Below are 16,831 nucleotides of genomic sequence, written 5' to 3' on the forward strand. Positions count from 1 at the left end.
AGGCATTTGGCCTGGAGATGGTGCTTCTGTGGACATTACAGCCAGAGCTGAGAAAGGTGGTTTGACGAACCCAGTGGGAAAGGGTAGCTGTAAGGTGTAGACAGGTAACGTGCAGGCACTAATCAGTTGTGCTGCTAAGCAACTCAAGTACTTTCTTTACCCAGCAACGGGAAAGGTCACATTGGAGAGTTTTGAAATTTCCTTTTTTGTTCTCACAATGCTCCTAAAGGCTCCGTGTTTCCCCCTGCCGTCTTGATTGTGCTCGCCTGGGTGTCTTTGTTTTCGTTCCCTTTTGCTCACGGTATCCATCTGACGGACCTCAAGGGGCAGCAAGGCTGCTCTGGCAGGTGGCACTTTGGGATGACCCGCCCACCAGGGTCGCAACACGCCAGGGCACCTGCAGGGGTAGGACACTCTGGAGTGCTGGGGTCCTCTCTCTACAGTGGGAGTTCCCAGGGTACGGTGCTGGCTCGGGGGGGATGGATTCTGCTTGCTGTGGGAGGCGGTCTTGCTGTGCCCTTTCAGAATTCTCTAGGGGGTCGGAGGCTGTAGGGACCCAGAGATGACCTCTTATCTGTCCTGCCAGGGGCAGGTTTTCCTTAAATGGGTGAAGAAGATTCTCGGGAGTGTGCCAGCAAGCGGTGAGGCAAATGGAAGCTGCCCAGGCCTCAGGGCAGTCCTGGGCCAGAACTCTGTCTCCAACAGAGTCTTTGTGGGCAAGATCCAGTGGGATGAAGCATTCAAAAGCCCGCTGAGACCTTTGAGGTCTTACTGCAGATGGGTGCCACTTGGCTCTTCCACCGCGTTGCCCGGCAAGTCACAGCATCTTTGGGGGTCTGTTTTCCCACCTGTGAAATGGGCAGAATTGTACTTCCTGTTCTGGGGTTGTTGGGGGAAATCTGTTAAGGCCCTGGCTGGGGCTGGGTGTAAATGGGAATGGAAACCCAGGTTTTGATGGCATTCTTCTTCACTTGTGTTCATAGGCAGGTCTTCTCTGCATTTTATAGGTCAGGAGACCTCTAGGGGAAGACATGAGTTGCTCAGAGTCATAAGTCTTGTAAGTGGTGAAGCATTGGAACCTCAGCCTGTGTGATTAAAATATGTGTTTGGTTCTATGGGCATAAGGAGGTCAGGGCTGTCCCTCAAAGCCTGTCTGCTACACCATCAACCCCCCTTCCCTCAGGATGCCTTCTGAGAAGGCCTTGTGGGACATGGAGGGTAGGTGAGTCCAGGCTTGTAGAGAAGCTGCCAGGATTCCCTTTGAACTTGGACCATCCATTCCTGAGAGATTCCTGGTGAGTCACTCTGCAGGCGATGGTGCTCATCCCGTCATTTAACCTCCCTCGGACCTCTCTCATTACCAGAAGCAGTGGAGGCATGGACTGGACTGACAGGTGACCTGTGTAAGGCCAGAGGTTAACATTGGGGTCCATGTCCTCCAGGGACCCGAGACGCGAGGATCAGCACCAGCCGCGGGGGCCGGGGATGCTTTGCTACTCTGGGTAAAGAATCCAGGGTAGTGTAGCTTTGGTTTCTTCCTCGCTGGTGCCCTCACTTTGGGCAGGCTCTGCCCTCCTGTAACTGCTGTCACCTGTAGTCTGGCCACATCGGCGTAGACAGGGCCCTGTTTCTTGGGATAGAGTCTCATGTGCTCCCTCATTGTCCCGTATCTTCAGTGTACTTTCTCATCCAAAATTATCTGACTGTGGAGCAGTCAGTCCTATTTGGCAGGAAGACCTGGCCTTGTCCCCCTTATGGAGAGGGAAATGAAGGGAAATCAGCCTTATCTTTAGCAATAATGAACCCTTGGATTATGCTTCTTTTTTAAAATTTTTTAAAGATTATTCATTAGAGATCGTGAGAGAGCATAAGCAGAGGGCGGGGCAGAATCCCCACCAAGCAGGGAACCAGACGAGGGGCTTGATCCCAGGACCCTGAGGTCACGACCTGAGCCGAAGGCAGACCCTTAACCGACTGAACCATGCAGTCGCCCCTGGGTTATGCTTTTTGTTAACTGTTTCTGGGATAGGGCCCTGCATGTAGGAAGGACTCCATGAAGTTTGGTCGAATGATGGAATGAAAGTGCATTTCAACTATGAAGCACTTTTATCCTTTCAGTGTTTTTGCAAAGATGAGGAACGGGGCAAGGCTCAGAAGTTTAGTGACTCCCCAAGACCTCTTGGCAGGCAGGTGCATCCCTGGTTCACCTGGGCCCAGATCCCATGGCTTCCCCACTCCATCGCAGCTGCCCTAGCTTTCCTTCCTGCCCAGGCGGGGCTGAGACCCGACTTCCCTTCCAGCCACCTGGGCCCTGGGCCCCCTTTCCAGTTCACAAGCACGTACACAGCACGCACTTGCTGTTGTCTCTCCTACCCTGTGGTGGGCACGTGGCGGCGGTGGGTTGGGGGGGACGTGGTATAAGCAAGCATGAGAGACAGCCCTTGTCATCAAGTAGCTTACGGTTGTGGAGAAGACCAGCTCCTGACACAGGGAAAACTCGATGAGGAAGAAGGACGGCAGAGGTCCTGTAGTCAGCAGCTCCAGGGGGCCACTTTCAGGGGGCTCAGAGGAGGGTGACTGGGTCTGACGTGGTGTGTGGAGTCTTGCGGTCTAGATGAGGAAGGCCTCGATGGCAAAGACAGGAAACTTCCCCAGACTGGGTTTAGCGGAAAAAAGGGAAATTTATTGGGCCAGTCACTGAACGCGTGAGATCAAAGGTTAAGTGTCATGACTTAGTTTCCCTCTGTCTCTGGACTCCGGAGTCCTCCAGTGTGGGAAGGTGGTTACCACGGCCCCAGCTTTCTGGCCTCCCAGACCGCAGCATGTGTGCCCCAATGGGTGCCGTCCTTCCGTGGGAGTTCTGAAGTCCTATGGGCTTGGGGCACATGGCCCCCTCAGCTGCTTGCGGGGCCGGGGGATGGCTGGGTGTGGGCTGGCTTAGACCTGAGTCTCAGGCTCTGCTTCTGGAATGCTGCTTCGGTAAAGGTGGACCAGAGCTTCCTCCCACTTAGAGTTTCGGGGTGTGACGGAGGGTGGCACCCACTGGCTGCCCTCTTCCCTCCACGGGTAAAGGAGTTGCCTGGGAAGAACCATACAGGGGGTTCTTGCATCCTCTGAGGCTTCTGTTCTGCATCCAGTCCACCAGTCCTGGTCTACTAGGTGAGGTCTTCTAGGGACGTGGGAAGATGGAGCTTTAAGAATTTCCTGCTGTGTCAGAGTATCCCGAGCTAAAGCACCCGCATCCCCCACCCCAGTCAGCATTCAACAGGTCAGTTCATGTTTTTGTAAGAACGTCTTTGTTGGGGGGGACTGGGTCTTATTTTCTGTAGCCTCTGAGTGTTCCTCCTCCCCTGTGAGAGGAATAGCTTCTCCTGTGGAAAAGCTTCAGGGCACCCTGCTCTAGTCGTTCCTGAAGACTTGGTGTGGAAAATGGGCTCTTGGCTCTGCCTGGGGTCACTTCCCCAGGTCTTGCTGGTGTTCCCATCCCATGGTGTGTGTTGTGCTTAAGTGCCTCCCCCATCACGTTACCCTATATTTTTATGACCTGTATCACCATCTAAAGTAACTTATTTGTCATCCGTTCCTCTTGAGGGCTCCCTCGCTCACTGCCCTGTGTCCAGAAGAGTGATCCTTAACCCTGCCCTCATCTTGCAGTCAGGGAAGAGCTTCTGAAATGCCCAAGACCCAGCCCTGGAGTGGCTGCCGTCACGGGTCTGGGGATGGGACCCAGGAAGCTGTATTTTTTAAGAGCTCCCAGGTGAGTCCGAGATGAAGCCAGGGGTGGTGCTCGCTGGGCAAGAGTCCTGCTGTCCGGGGTGGTTGGCATCACCAGGCAGCTTTCTGGGAATGCAGAGTGTCAGGCCCACCCCAGGCCTTCTGTATCAGAATCTGCATCCTAACGAGATCCTGGGGCAATGTGCGTGTACCCCACAGGCAGAGAAGAACTGGGCTAGGACGCTGCCTGACCCTTCAGAGGAGTCCAGTAAATATTTGGATGTTGAATGAGGGCTAAGACTTGGTGTAACACAGAGATTTTCTTGAAAACCAGTTTGGTGTCGTTTTTGAATGTAGAGAAATTATATAAAAAAAAAACTTCATTTTTGACTACTGAGGTCTGGGGGAAGTCATTAATTTATCTTCCCCCCCCCGAGATCTGGGCCTCTAGGACCTAGATTTTTATTTCATGGTCTGTGAAGAGCAAACACTACAAAAGAGAAGTGGGTCCCTCCACATAAAATGCATGAAATAGTGAGAGGCTGCGACTTTGAGTCTTCTGGACTCTGTCTTAGCTCAGGCTGTCATAACAAAATACCGGAGACGGGGTGCCTTAATTTAATTGACAGACCCGTATTTCTCACAGTTCTGGAGGCTGGGGGGTCCAGGGATGGTTCCTGGTTTGCAGATGGCCCCCCCACGTCACTGTGGGCTCACTGGGTAGAGAGAGAGAATCTGGGCTCTGGTCTCTCTTCCTCTTCTCCCGTCCAGGTACCAGCCAGGCCCAACCCTGCTTTCTTCCTCTTCTCATGAGGGCACGAATCCCATCATGGGGAGACCCCATCCTCATGACCCCCTCCAAATTACCTCCCAGAGGCCGCACCTCCAGGTCCCACCACCTTAGGAGAGGAGGGCTTCAACACAGGAATCTGGGGGAGACGCAGACCTTCAGGAACCAAAGAGTTTCTGCACATTTGCTTTTTAAACCCAGCGTCTGCTTCAGTTTTTCTTCTGGGATAGTAAAGGGGGTGATAATTGCATCCACCTCAGAGGGTTGTTAGAAATAAATGAGTTAATACCCATGAAGCACTTAACACACATGCTCAGATGTGAGCTTCTGTTTTCATTATTTTTTTTCTTATCTGCTTACCCCAGACATGATACAAGGCCTACGAATCACAGGTACTGGAAAACTATTTGTTACTTAAATTTTATGAGGACAAGGTAAGAAGTAAGCATCTTGCCAAACGTTGTTTTTTGTTTGTTGTTTTTCCTCCTGGAAACAAATTTTTGGTTTTGTTTTTTAATATTTTGAGGATTTGGGATGTTGGAGGATGGCCCACCTTACAGAACATGCCTCTACATCGAAAAACTGTCAGTTTTTTTTTTTTCCTCTCGACAGTGAGGCATTACTTTACAGGTTGGCTGTCAAGCTGGGGTGGGTATGCCTCCCCCTCTTCTCACACTGCCTTTCCCCTCACATTTCAGGCTGAATCAGTGGTCTGTCCTCCACGATGCCACACCTCTTCATTTGGGTTCCCAACATCCTGTGCCCATATTCAAAAAAGAGAGGGGAGCTTTGCCCCCCTGTTGATGTTGGAGGGATTTGCTTTGTCATGTTTGGTTTTCTGCTTTTCACATACGCCTTTTGAAACACCCACTGGCTGTATGTCTGTCTTTGCTCAGGCTGCCGTGACAGAATTCCATAGCCCGGGTGGCGTAAACAGCAGAAATACCTCTTCTCATGGTTCTGGAGGCCGGGAGTCTAAGGTCAGAGCGCCTGCCTGATCAGGTTCTGATGAGAACTCTCCCTGGCTTGTGGATTGCCCTCATTTTGCTGTGTCCTCCTGTTCCAGGAGGGAGAGCTAGTGAGAGCCAGCTCTCTGGGGTCCCTTCCCGTAAGGCCTCTGATCCCATCAGACCAGAGGGCTCCCCCCCCATGAGCTGGTCTAGCCCAGATCCCCTCCCAAAGGCTCCATCTTGAAATAGCATTTCTTTGGGGCTTAGGGCTTCAGCATAGGCATTTAGGGAGGACACAGACTTTCCATGTCCCTAGAAGGAAGGCTGGGAAGAGAGGGCTGCCGGGGTGAGGGGGTGCTTGAGAGCGATCTGCGGACGGAGGTGGTTCCTAGCCTTTCAGGAGAGCAGAGGAGTGGATGTGGGCGCTCGATGGAGCATCTTCTGTGGCTGGTTCACCTTTTGTTCTGTACCGGGGCTGATGCGCGGCCACAGTGGGAGGGGAGGGGAGGGGAGAGGTGGAGGCAGCTGGGTGGGCCCGCACACAGGAGTTGGTGTGGAGGCTGGGCTGGGAGGAGATGAGGTCACTGAGCAGGTGGGCACCGCGGTGGGTCTCCGTAGGCGCCCCTGTGTGGGGAGCAGAGGTGCAGAAAGCATGAGAAAGCAGGGGTAGGAGGAGCGGACCTAGAGCTGCGAAAAGTACATCAGGATGTGGGTGTGGAGGTGTGGCGCTCCCAGGGACATGAGGCAGTGTCTGGATTCTGAACGGGTGTCTGTACGAATGCTGCCTCAGCAGGCTCGGGAGATAAGTGGCACATCTCAGGTTTTGAAGTCGTTACGTAAAAGCAAACCCTGACTCGGAGAACCAAGAATTGAACTCGCTACCGTGGGCAGCGAGCTCACAGTCTAGTTACGGTCCCGGTTGGGGGGGGGGGGCAGGGAGAGGAGTTCCAGCCCTGGGAGGGCATTTTCTAGGTGGGGCAACCCCAGAGCGCCAGGTGGCTTCTTGAGGAAAGTGTCACCAACCACCTTGGGACGGTGATAGGCTCGCAAAAGGAGGCCAGCCTGATGACAAATGGAGCCCAAGGAAGATGGCAGCCCATCATCTGTGTGATTGCTCTTTGCTTTTTGGGGGCTTGGGGGCAGGGATGTTCTACGGGGGATCGAGTGGCTTAGGGACCAAAGATCTGGGTTCTAGTATTGGCTCTGTCTCCAGCAGCCAGAAAGGGCTCCTGTCCCAGCAAGCACCAGCCCTTTCTTGGAGAAGACAGTTGGACATGGTGAAGGCAGATGCCTGGGTGTGAGTCCCAGCTCACCCTGCTGGCCAGCTGTGTGACCTTGGGCCAGTTACAGAAGCTCTCTAAGCTTCAGGTTTTCTCTTTTGTCAATTGAGGATGGCAGCAGTTCCTACCTGCCTCACCTGCAGGACTGAAAGCATATGACGTGTGGAGGTATGAAGTATGTAAGGTGTACCGAGCACACGAGGACTGTCGTCGTCGTCATGATCGTGGCTACCACCAGCATACCCCGTACTGGGTGCTATGCTAAGTGCTTTCCCTGCATTAACTTACTTGCTGCTCCTAACAGCCCTTTAGGCGTGTGCTATCAGTATCCTCATTTTGCAGATGAGGACAGGAGACCCAGAGAGATTAAGTAACGCGCCCAAGGTCACCTGGCCAGCGAGAAGCAAGGCCAGGTGTGCGTGTGTGTGTGTTTAATTAACAGACTACATTTTGGAGCAGTTTTAGGTTTACAGAAAAATTGAGTGGAAAATAGAATTCCTATATGAATCCCTCCCCCCGCCCCCAGCTTCCCCTGTCTTATATTAATATGGTACATTTGTTGCAACTGATGAGCCAGTATTGATATTATTATTAACTAACGTCCATAGTTTACATCAGAATTCACTCTGTGTTGTACTTTCGATGAGTTTTGATAAATGTACAATGACCTGTAGCTACCCTTGTAATATCCTACAGAGTAGTTTCACTGCCCTAAATATTCCCTGTGGAGCCTTTTAATTTGGATAGCCTGAATTGTGAGCCTATAGACTTCTCCATAATTATCAATGGATGGGTGGAAAGAGACCATTTGGAGATGAGGCCTCCTGTTGTAACTTCTCATCTCTGTCACTGTCTGGGTACCCCACCACCTGGGTACCCCACCACCTGGGTACCCCACCACCTGGGTACACCTCTGAGAAATGGGACTGCCTGTTCATTGCAATAGCAAACACCTGGGTGGGCCCTGCTTCTTGGTATGTTTCTAATACTGATTTGTTTGCAATCAAAGCTTTCTCCTCCCTACTTTTATTGAGAAATAATTGACATATATCACTGTATAAGTTTAAGGCTTCAGTATGATGGTCTGATTTGCATATATTGTGAAATGGTTACCATAGTATGTTCAGCTAGCATCCATTTTCTATAGATAAAAAAAAAAAATTTCTCCTTAGGACGAGACTGCATAGGATTGACGCTCTTCCCAGCTTTCCTGTACATCATGCCGCAGTGTTTGCTATAGTCATCATGTTGTACGCTCCACCCCTAGAACTTAATTCTCTTATAACTGGAAGTTTGTACTTTTTGGTCCCCTGCCTCTGATATTCGCTGCCCCCACCCTCCACTTCTGGTAACCACAAGTCTGGTCTCTTTTTCTGTGAGTTGGGTTGTCTCCTCCCCCCCACCTATTAGTGAGATCATGCAATATTTGACTATTCGACTTATTTCACTTAGCGCAATGCCTTCAAGGTTCATCCATATTATCACAAATGATAGGATTTCCTCCTTTTTTTGTGGCCGCATAGTATTCTGTTGTATATATTCCATGGATACCTATAGATGCAACTTCTTTATCCAGCCAGCCATGGACGGACACTTAGGTTGTTTCCATGTCTAGGCTATTGTGAATAGCGCTGCTATGAACGTGGGAGTGCAAATATCTTTTCGAGTTAGTGTTTTCATTTCCTTTGGCTATATTCCCAGAAGTGGGATTGCTGGATCAAACAGTATGGATCCTCCGTACTGTTTTCCACAGTGGCTGCACCAGTTTGCATTCTCACCCACAATCCCCTGGGTTCCCTTTCTCCACATGCTCACGGATACTTGTTACCTCTTGTCTTTTGGATACTAGCCATTCTAACAGGTGTGAGATGGTCTCTCACCATAGTTTTAATTTGTGTTTCCCTAATGACTAGTGATGTTGATCATCTTGTCATGTATTTGTTGGCCTTTCATTTATCTTCTTTGTAGAAATGTCTATTCAGGTCCTTTGCCCATTTTTTCATTGGATTATTATTATTTTTTTTTGCTGTTGTCTGAGTTCTTTATGTATTTTGGATAGTAACCCATTATTAGCTATATAGTGTGTAAATACTTTTTTTCCATTCTGTAGGTTGTCTTTTCACTTTGTGGATAGCTTCTTTTGTTGTACAGAAGCTGTTTAGTTTGATGTAGTCCCTCTCGTTTATATTTGCTTTTGTTGCTTGTGCTTTAGGTGTTGTATCCGAAAAATCATTGCCAAGACCCATGTATAGGAGCTTTACTCCTGTGTTTTTTTCTGGGAATTTCATGGTTTCACATCTTACCTTTTAAGTTCTTAATCCATTTTGAGTTAATTTTTCTGAGTGGTGGAAGATTGAGGTCCAGTTTTATCTGTTTACATACGAATATCCAATTATTCCAGCACTTATTGAAGTGCTTTTTTTTATTGAAGACACTCTTTTCCCCATCAAGTATTTTTTTTTTAAGATTTTATTTATTTATTAGAGCTCTGTGAGAGAGAAAGAGAGAGAGAGTACATGCACGAGAGCAGGAGCAGGGGGAGAGGGAGAAGCAGACTCCCTGCTGAACAGGGAGCCCGATGTGGGCTTGATCCCAGGACCCTGAGATCATGACCTGAGCTGAAGGCAGATGCTTAAATGCCTGAGCCACCCATCGAGTATTCTTGGCTGCCTTGTCAAAGGCTAGTTGACTGTATATATGTGGTTTGCTTCTGCACTTGCGGTTCTGTTCCATTGGTCTATTTGTTTCTGTGCAGTACCATACTGTTTTGATGACTATAGCTTCATAGTGTAGCTTGAAATCAGAAAGCGTGCTGCCTCCCACTTTATTCTTCTTTCTCAGGATTTCTTTGGCTATTAAGTTTTTTTTTCCCCCCTTATCCAAACTATTGGGGCCATCTGCTAGCAGTCTCTCCTCCCTACTGGGCCATCTGCTACCCCCTGACTTCCAGATTCTCCGCTCTTGACGCCATGCGGGCCTCCCGCAATCCAGAGCGCACCCACTCGGCTTCCTCTTGAACTCTGAGAAACATTCCTCCTCGAGTTAAAAATGGAAATCATTAAGCATTGCCATGTGTTGCCTTGGGTGGAAGAGAGATAGTCCTTCAACTCAACAGAAAAGGTTTAAAAAAAATTTTTTTTTTATTAAACATTTTCTGTTATTGAAGAGGACATTGGAGCATAGCATTTTACTAAAAAAATAAGAGAATGTGCTGGAACAGTTTACAGAAGTTTCTCCTGAAAGGACAATGGATGTGTCCCTTGGGAAAGGAACAGAAGTCACTGTGTGGTTGAGAAGCGAAGGTGCTCCCTGTTCGGTGGGTCGTCCCCGCCCGGATGGGGCAGCACAACCACTCCGTGTGCGGGCCTGCAGCGCCCTTTGCTCGCTCAGCACAGTGCAGGGCTTCAGCCCTGGGTCTCCTGGTAAGCGCCCGAGAAATCCAATGCAACATGCACTTCTGAGTGTCTACACGTTCTGCACCCTGCTGGGCTCTGAAGCTGGGAGGGACCCAGGGCCCTGTTGTCAGGGAGTGTGCAGCAGAATTTGGGGGGGGGGTGGTCAGGCTGGGGGAGCTTAGGTAACACAGAGCCAGCTGTGGCAGTTACCTCGGGGCGGGGGGAGCGGGAAGAGGGGAAAAAGTGCCCTGGTTCAGGGGAAGGGCGCCCTCCCCGGAGGTGACCTCTGATCCCAGCCTCAAAGGGGAAAAGGTGGCAGTGGGAGGACATTCTAAGCAGAGGCACGGTGTCTGGGAGATGGCCGATTCATGTCTGTACCTGGAGCCGTGCTTGCTAGCAACCCCTGCGTCTTGCTCACTGGCTGTCCGAGGGGAGAGCGCGAACAAACACCTCCCAAGATTACCATGCAGAATAGTAAGTAATTAGGCTTTGGGGATTTAGCAGGAGTCAGTGCTCAGCCAGGGCCGGGGCTGAATCAGATTACTTTTTTTTTTTTTTTTAAAGCAGGAGGAGGGGGGCTGGGAAATGTACTGGGGCCCCGGGTGAAGTTGGCAGACTGGTTCCCAGTGGCCCCGCTGAGCCGCAGGTAGGGCAGGCACCCAGTTCCCGGATTGTGCCCGGCTCCGTGATGGCTCAGGACAGGCGGCAGCCGTACTCATGGAGCTATCTGCCAGTCTTTCCCCGCTAGCCTGTGCGCTGCTAGAGGGCAGGGCTGTGTCCCCGGCATCGTTGGCTCTTGGGCTGAGGCTGGAGTCTGGTGTAAATTCAGCTTGCAGCAAATGATGTCTAGAGAGACAGCCCCCCCCCCCCCCCCCGCCAACCTACCTGTCGGGGGCCTGTGCCCCAGAACAGTGGCTGCTGTCTCCCTGGCTATCCCTTCTAGCCTGATGCCGTGGGACAGATCAGAACGTGCAGCCAGGAGGGATTAAGGGTTAAGAACGTGGACTCTGGAGCCAAACTGCCAGGTTTCCAGGCCTGTGTGTGTCCTTCCTAGATAGGCGACCTTGAACTAGTTTCTTTGCCTTTGTGTTCTAACCTCAGGGAAGGGGCAGGCTTTGTTTTGTTCACTGATGTAGCCCAAGCTCTAGAACAGTGCCCGTGTGTGGGTGTGTGTGTATGTGGGTGTGTGTGTATGCGTGCAAGTGTGTGCGTGCTCTCGTGTGTGCGCGAGGCCATACAATACCACTACATGTGGTGTTAATCTATGTAAACTGCTCACGAGAGTCTCTGGCACAGAGAAAGTGCTATACAAATTTTTGCTGCTGAAATTATCTCTGAAAAATAACTTGCATTGAACTATAACTTTACAGGATAGATTTTTAGAACCGACCTGTGACGAAGGATTGAGGGTGAATTTTGTAAATGCAGTACTTGCTTTATTTCTGTTTTTTTTTTTTTTTTTTAATTAAAGATTTTATTTATTTGTCAGAGAGCACAAGCAGGGGGGAGCGGCAGGCAGAGGGAGAAGTAGGCTCCCCACTGAGCAGGGAGCCCGATGCGGGGCTCGATCCCAGGACCCTGGGATCATGACCTGAGCCGAAGGCAGACGCTTAACCGACTGAGCCATGCAGGCGTCGCAGCACTTGCTTTATTTCAAGTTAAAAATGAACATCTGGACTTACGTTTGCTTGTTGTTAATTCTTTGAGGACAAGAAGCTGTTGACTTTGCATGGCTGATGCTGAGAGGCGGCCCAGCCCGTGAAGGCTGCAGCGGGCCTCCCCAAGTGTATTCTAAATCTGGTCCCCCCTGTTGGTGATGGGGGATGTGATGCATGAGGCATTAGGAGACCAGTTTGCGTTCTGGCCCTGATACAACCTGGGCGTGTTTTGCATAAGCCACTTTGCTACGGGAGCCTTCGTGTCCTGCCCGTGAGATGGGCAGCAGGGGCATGCTCTTGATTCCGTCAGCTTTTCAGGATTCGGCTGTGCGAGTATCATTTACCACCGTTGGCACAACTGTGCTGGATGCTTGACCCTTTGAAGAGTGTTCCTTCCTTGTGGAATGGAGAACATCAGTTATTCAGGGGTTTTCGGCGTGGATCCATAAAACCGCAAATAGGATTTGGTGAAAGTATTGTGTTTGTCTTGGGTGAGGCAAAGGGCCTGTTGGTGGAGGGTCTGGCCAGAATGGGAAGATGGAGATCATTTTGATCGTCCCCATACCTAGCAGCTTGTGGGACGCCACCATCGCTTTCTCTCATTTCACGCTAGAAATGTCTCCCTGGATCCTATTATACATGCTAACTTCAGGGACCAGCTTTTTAGTTGGGCCGATCACACATCAGCTGGACCAGCTCTTTACCTAAGGCATGTTAAAATAATCACATGTGTGAAAAAATTATGTAGGCCTCCTGAGGGCAGTTGCTCAGAGCTCAGGTCAGAAGTCATCCTTGGCTTTAATATCTGGTGGCTGAGTGAGTGCTGACCGAGCATGCCTGTGTGCTGGGCCCGTGGGGAAATTAAACCCGACCTAGATGTGCAGCCTGCCTCCAGGGAGCTTCTGTTCTCGTTGAGAGGATCAAAATCCGCAAAGCTACCCCGTAATACAAGGGGGGAGTGCTGGAATCCGTAAGAACAGAGGAGGGACGGGAAGTCCTGAATGCCAGGATCAAGAACACCGCCACATCAAGGGGTCACTGAGGATGGGCAAGTCGGCTTTTGAAGGATAATCACGGCATTGACATTTGGGTAGCCCTGGTCTCCGTGCCTTCCATGCACCACCCCCCTTGCTGGCCCTCATAACAGGCCTAGGAGGGTGGGTACCCGTTTTACAGAAGATGTGAGTAGCAGGGATTTGAACTCGGGCAGCCTGGCCCCACAGCCTGTTACTCTTTAGGGAAAGAAGATGCAGGGTCCCCTGGCTGTGGGACAAGTAGGTGCCGGGTAAGGTTGGGGCACAAGGTGTGTGGGCAGCTATGGGAGGCGAGTCATCCTGTAGTGAGTGCGTGTGGGACCACGAGGCTTAACCACTCGAAGGCCCTTCCTTGTGTTCCTGTGAGCAGTGGGGGCCGGTGTTTCTGAGCAGCTGTGTTTTAGGAAGATGATTGCTGGCAACGTGGGGGGCATAGCTTCAACTGAGCTGTAGGTTAAGGTTGTTGGCATTACGCTTGATAAGTTTTGGGGACCCCTCCCCTGTGAAGACTGAGAGAACAATGGGGGGTATTGCTCCAGTATTAGGCAAGATGTAGGCAAGAGTAATAGGCTTGTTGGGGAGGTTGAGGAATAGATTGGGAGGCAGAGTCTACGGATCTCAGCAGATGTTGAGTTTGCAAGCAGAAAGGTGGGAGTCCGCTCTGCTCACAGATGCAGATGGATGGTCCCCAGTACAGGGGTGCAGATGGGGGCACAGGAAGCCCTCCTTCCTTCTTTAGATTCGGACCCCTCTCTTGGGGACCCTCGTCCAAAAACAGCCTTGTACTGAGCACAGTGACTGGTTTGTGTCCTGTATTTGATTATTCCTAAGTACACCTCTGACACTCCTGGGACATCTGTGGGTGGGGCACTGGTTGGATGTTGGCCCTGGGGGGAGAGCTCCTGTCCTCGATGAGCCCCCAGGTTAGGAGGAGAAGGTAGACTTGTAATCGCCACGTGTGACCTGGAATGACCTGGGAATGCCCAGCATGGCTGCAAGGCATCACCAAGCATGGAGCATTTGAGCCATGCTTTGACGCAAGTGGGTATTTGCTAGACAGATGGGAGCATTCGACGTTCCTGGTGGTGGATATGGTGATGCAGAAATAGGGTGGTAGGAGAGAACCTGGCCAGAGCAGGGAGGAGGGGGGCATGTTCAGTTGGCCTTAGGTTTGGGTCCTCGAGGGGACATCATGGGCCCTGTGGTGGCATCGTGCCAAGCCAGAGGTGCACGGCTCGGGTGTCTGGACCCCCTCTGACTCATGTAGGGTTTTAGGAGTAGGAAAGCTTAGTAACTGCTCACCCTTCTTTTCACCCAGGCGCAAGGATTCTGGGCACCTGCTGGGCAGGGCACTGAGGGGATGCGAAGATGTGCCTAATGCCCTCAGGGAGCAGGGCTGAGAGGAGCATGGGCCACTACAGTCCCCATGCTCCTTCTGCACATTGCCTTGATGGGTGTTGGGACACCCAGTTTATGATACTCTTTATATCAGCGTGGCTCAATCCCAGTAGGACTCCGTGGGGGCTTTTACTGTAAGCAAACAAAACCACAGGGAAGAGTTTATAAAACACAGAGCGTGGTCCGTACCTATGAAAGGGAAGGCTCTGGGGTCCTCTCTCTTGGGGACAACTGCCACTCAGAGCCTCATCCTGGTTTCCTTTTCTGTCTCTCTCCAACCCCTCTGATGAGCGGGAAGGGGGTGGGGTTGCATGCTTGAGCTGAAAGAGGATTCCTGTCACCACATGGGCACCTGGGCCAGTGGCCGCAGCCCAGCCTCCTGGCGCGTCCTGGTGGCCTTTGTGCCTCACCTTATTTGGTGATGAACACTGGGGCCCCGAGGACCACTGACGTGCATGTGCTGTGCCCCCCGTGCCAAGGGAGCCTCCCCATGGTGGCTGATGAGGGCGTGGACGCGGTGCTGGGTCCTGCACGGCAGGAAGGGTGGAAAGAGCCAGAAGTCGTCCCCGCGCCGAGCCAAGGGGTGGTCTGCAGCCTACAGAAACCCAGTACCGAAAGGGGTGGAAATGTCCCCAGGGGCCCGAAGGGGTGTTGATAAAGGCGATTAATGGAGTAGATAGAATGATTTACAAGTGAAGATTAGGGAAGCTAAGTGGCTCTGGCCAATTAGCTAAGCCTCCACGAAAGAGCGCTGTGGGAAGGGGCCCCAGGGTGGTTTTGCAGCGATTCAGCGGGTGGCAAGAGGCTGCACCTAGGGAATCTGCAGACCAGCGAGGGGAAGAACGGGGGCAGCTCGCCTCCCCTAAGTGCCTCTTAAAGGAAACCTTGGCTCCTCTGACAGCCTCCCCAGGAAAACACGGGGCGGGGGGAGGGTGGGGGTAAGCCCATGGCCTGGAGTATTTAGATTGGGCAGCGGGCTGGAGAGTGAGACCCCCGCACGGCGGCAGGGTGGCCTGACTGTGCTCTTGCGTCTTTTCTCTCTTGTTTCTGGGTAATTCTGTGGGCCATGGAAAGGGCAAGCCCTTGAAAGAATTGCTTTTGAAATCATTTAAATCGTGCTTGTTTTTCCTGAGCTGGCAAAAAGCCCACTGTAGTGTGGTGTGACTAAGTGACTTGTGGGCTTTGGGGGACCCAAATGCATTAGCAGGAAGAAAGGGAAGGGGGAGGGGGTGCAGACCATGTGCCCCAGGAGGGTGTTGCTGCTGCTCCGGCAGCCTCCCCCCCCACCACCCCCCCAGGCTCCAAGCTCACAATGGATGCTTAGAATCCCACAATCCAGTCGGAAGGGATGGAGAGGAAGGGGAAGGCAGCAGGTTTTGAGCTGCGGCTTCTGCATCTCTCCTGGGCCCAGGAGCACCTGGGGGCCTGGTTAGCATGCCAAGGCAGGGGGAGGTCTGCCGTGTGGCCCGAGGCTGTGCATTTCTGACCAGCTTCGGGGTGAGGTCAGTGCTGCTTCTCTGGAGACCACACTCGGAGCAGTGAGAGCCGGGAGTCCACCCGAGACCCGGCTTTGGGTCCCAGCCCTGCCAGTGAGCCGTGTGACCTCGGGCAGGTCTCTTGGCCTCTCTGAGCCTCTGCTTTCCCCATCAGCGAAATGGGGGTCCAGGACTTACCTGGCAGGGGTCTTGGCAGAAATAAGAAACTGTGCCTGTCGGCCACTTTGCTTGGTGCTGTGATAGCTGCACGGCCAGAGCCCGGTGATGGGAGGCTCGTGCTCAGAGCTTGACCCGGCATTCCCCACACGGCTTCGAGGGGCCCTGGTCCGCAGCTGGTCTGCCCCCTCTCTCCATCTGCTGCTCAAGAAAACTGCCATGACCAAAGAAGTCTGGGGAAGACTTGTAAAGTCTGCCTCTGGTGAGGATGGACTGGGCTGCAGTAGCATGTTCAAGATTCTGGAATATTCTGTAGTAAAGAACCCTTTAGGCTTACGAGCATTCTATGGCGGGAAAATGCACAGAACATAAAAGTTACAGTTTTAACCATTTAAAAGTTAAATGCCACCGTAGTTGGGTGGCACTAAATACATTCACACTGTTATGCAACCTTCACCACCATCCATCTCTAGAACATTATCTTCCCAAACTGAAATTCTGTACCCATTAAATAATGACTTCCTGTTTTCTCCTCTCCCTAGCCCCTGGCAACCACCCCCCTCCTTTCTGTCTCTGATTCCCACTATCCCAGGTACCTCATTGTAAGCACAATCGCATGGCATCTGCTCTGTTGTGACTGGCTTGTTTCACTTAGCGTAATGTCCTCACGGTTCACCTCTGTTGTAGCACGTGTCAATTTCATTCCTGTTTAAGGCCAATTAATATTTCATTTGATGTATATACCATATCAATGGACACTTGATCTTTTCCACATTTTTACTATAGTAAATAATGTTGCTATGAACATGGGTGTGCGAGGATCTGAGCTTTAAACTCTTTAAACCCAGCAGTTCCCAAATATTGGGCGTGGGTGTGTGTGGATGGAGAAATGCTCAACAATCCAGCCCAGTATCCCCACCCTTGCATGTTACAGTACCCCCACCCTTGCATGTTACAGTA

At 51.5% G+C, this 16,831-nt stretch overlaps 1 protein-coding gene across 4 annotated transcripts in view; it reads left to right on the plus strand.

Moving 5' to 3' along the window:
• The window catches only part of SLC24A4 (solute carrier family 24 member 4), a 182,860-nt gene that overhangs the window by 17,168 nt on the left and 148,861 nt on the right, over window positions 1-16,831 (plus strand). The window lies entirely within an intron of this gene.

This window comes from Phoca vitulina, unplaced genomic scaffold (genome assembly GCF_004348235.1).
Source record: "Phoca vitulina isolate PV1807 unplaced genomic scaffold, GSC_HSeal_1.0 scaffold7, whole genome shotgun sequence".
In the NCBI taxonomy this organism is placed as follows: Eukaryota; Metazoa; Chordata; class Mammalia; order Carnivora; family Phocidae; genus Phoca; species Phoca vitulina.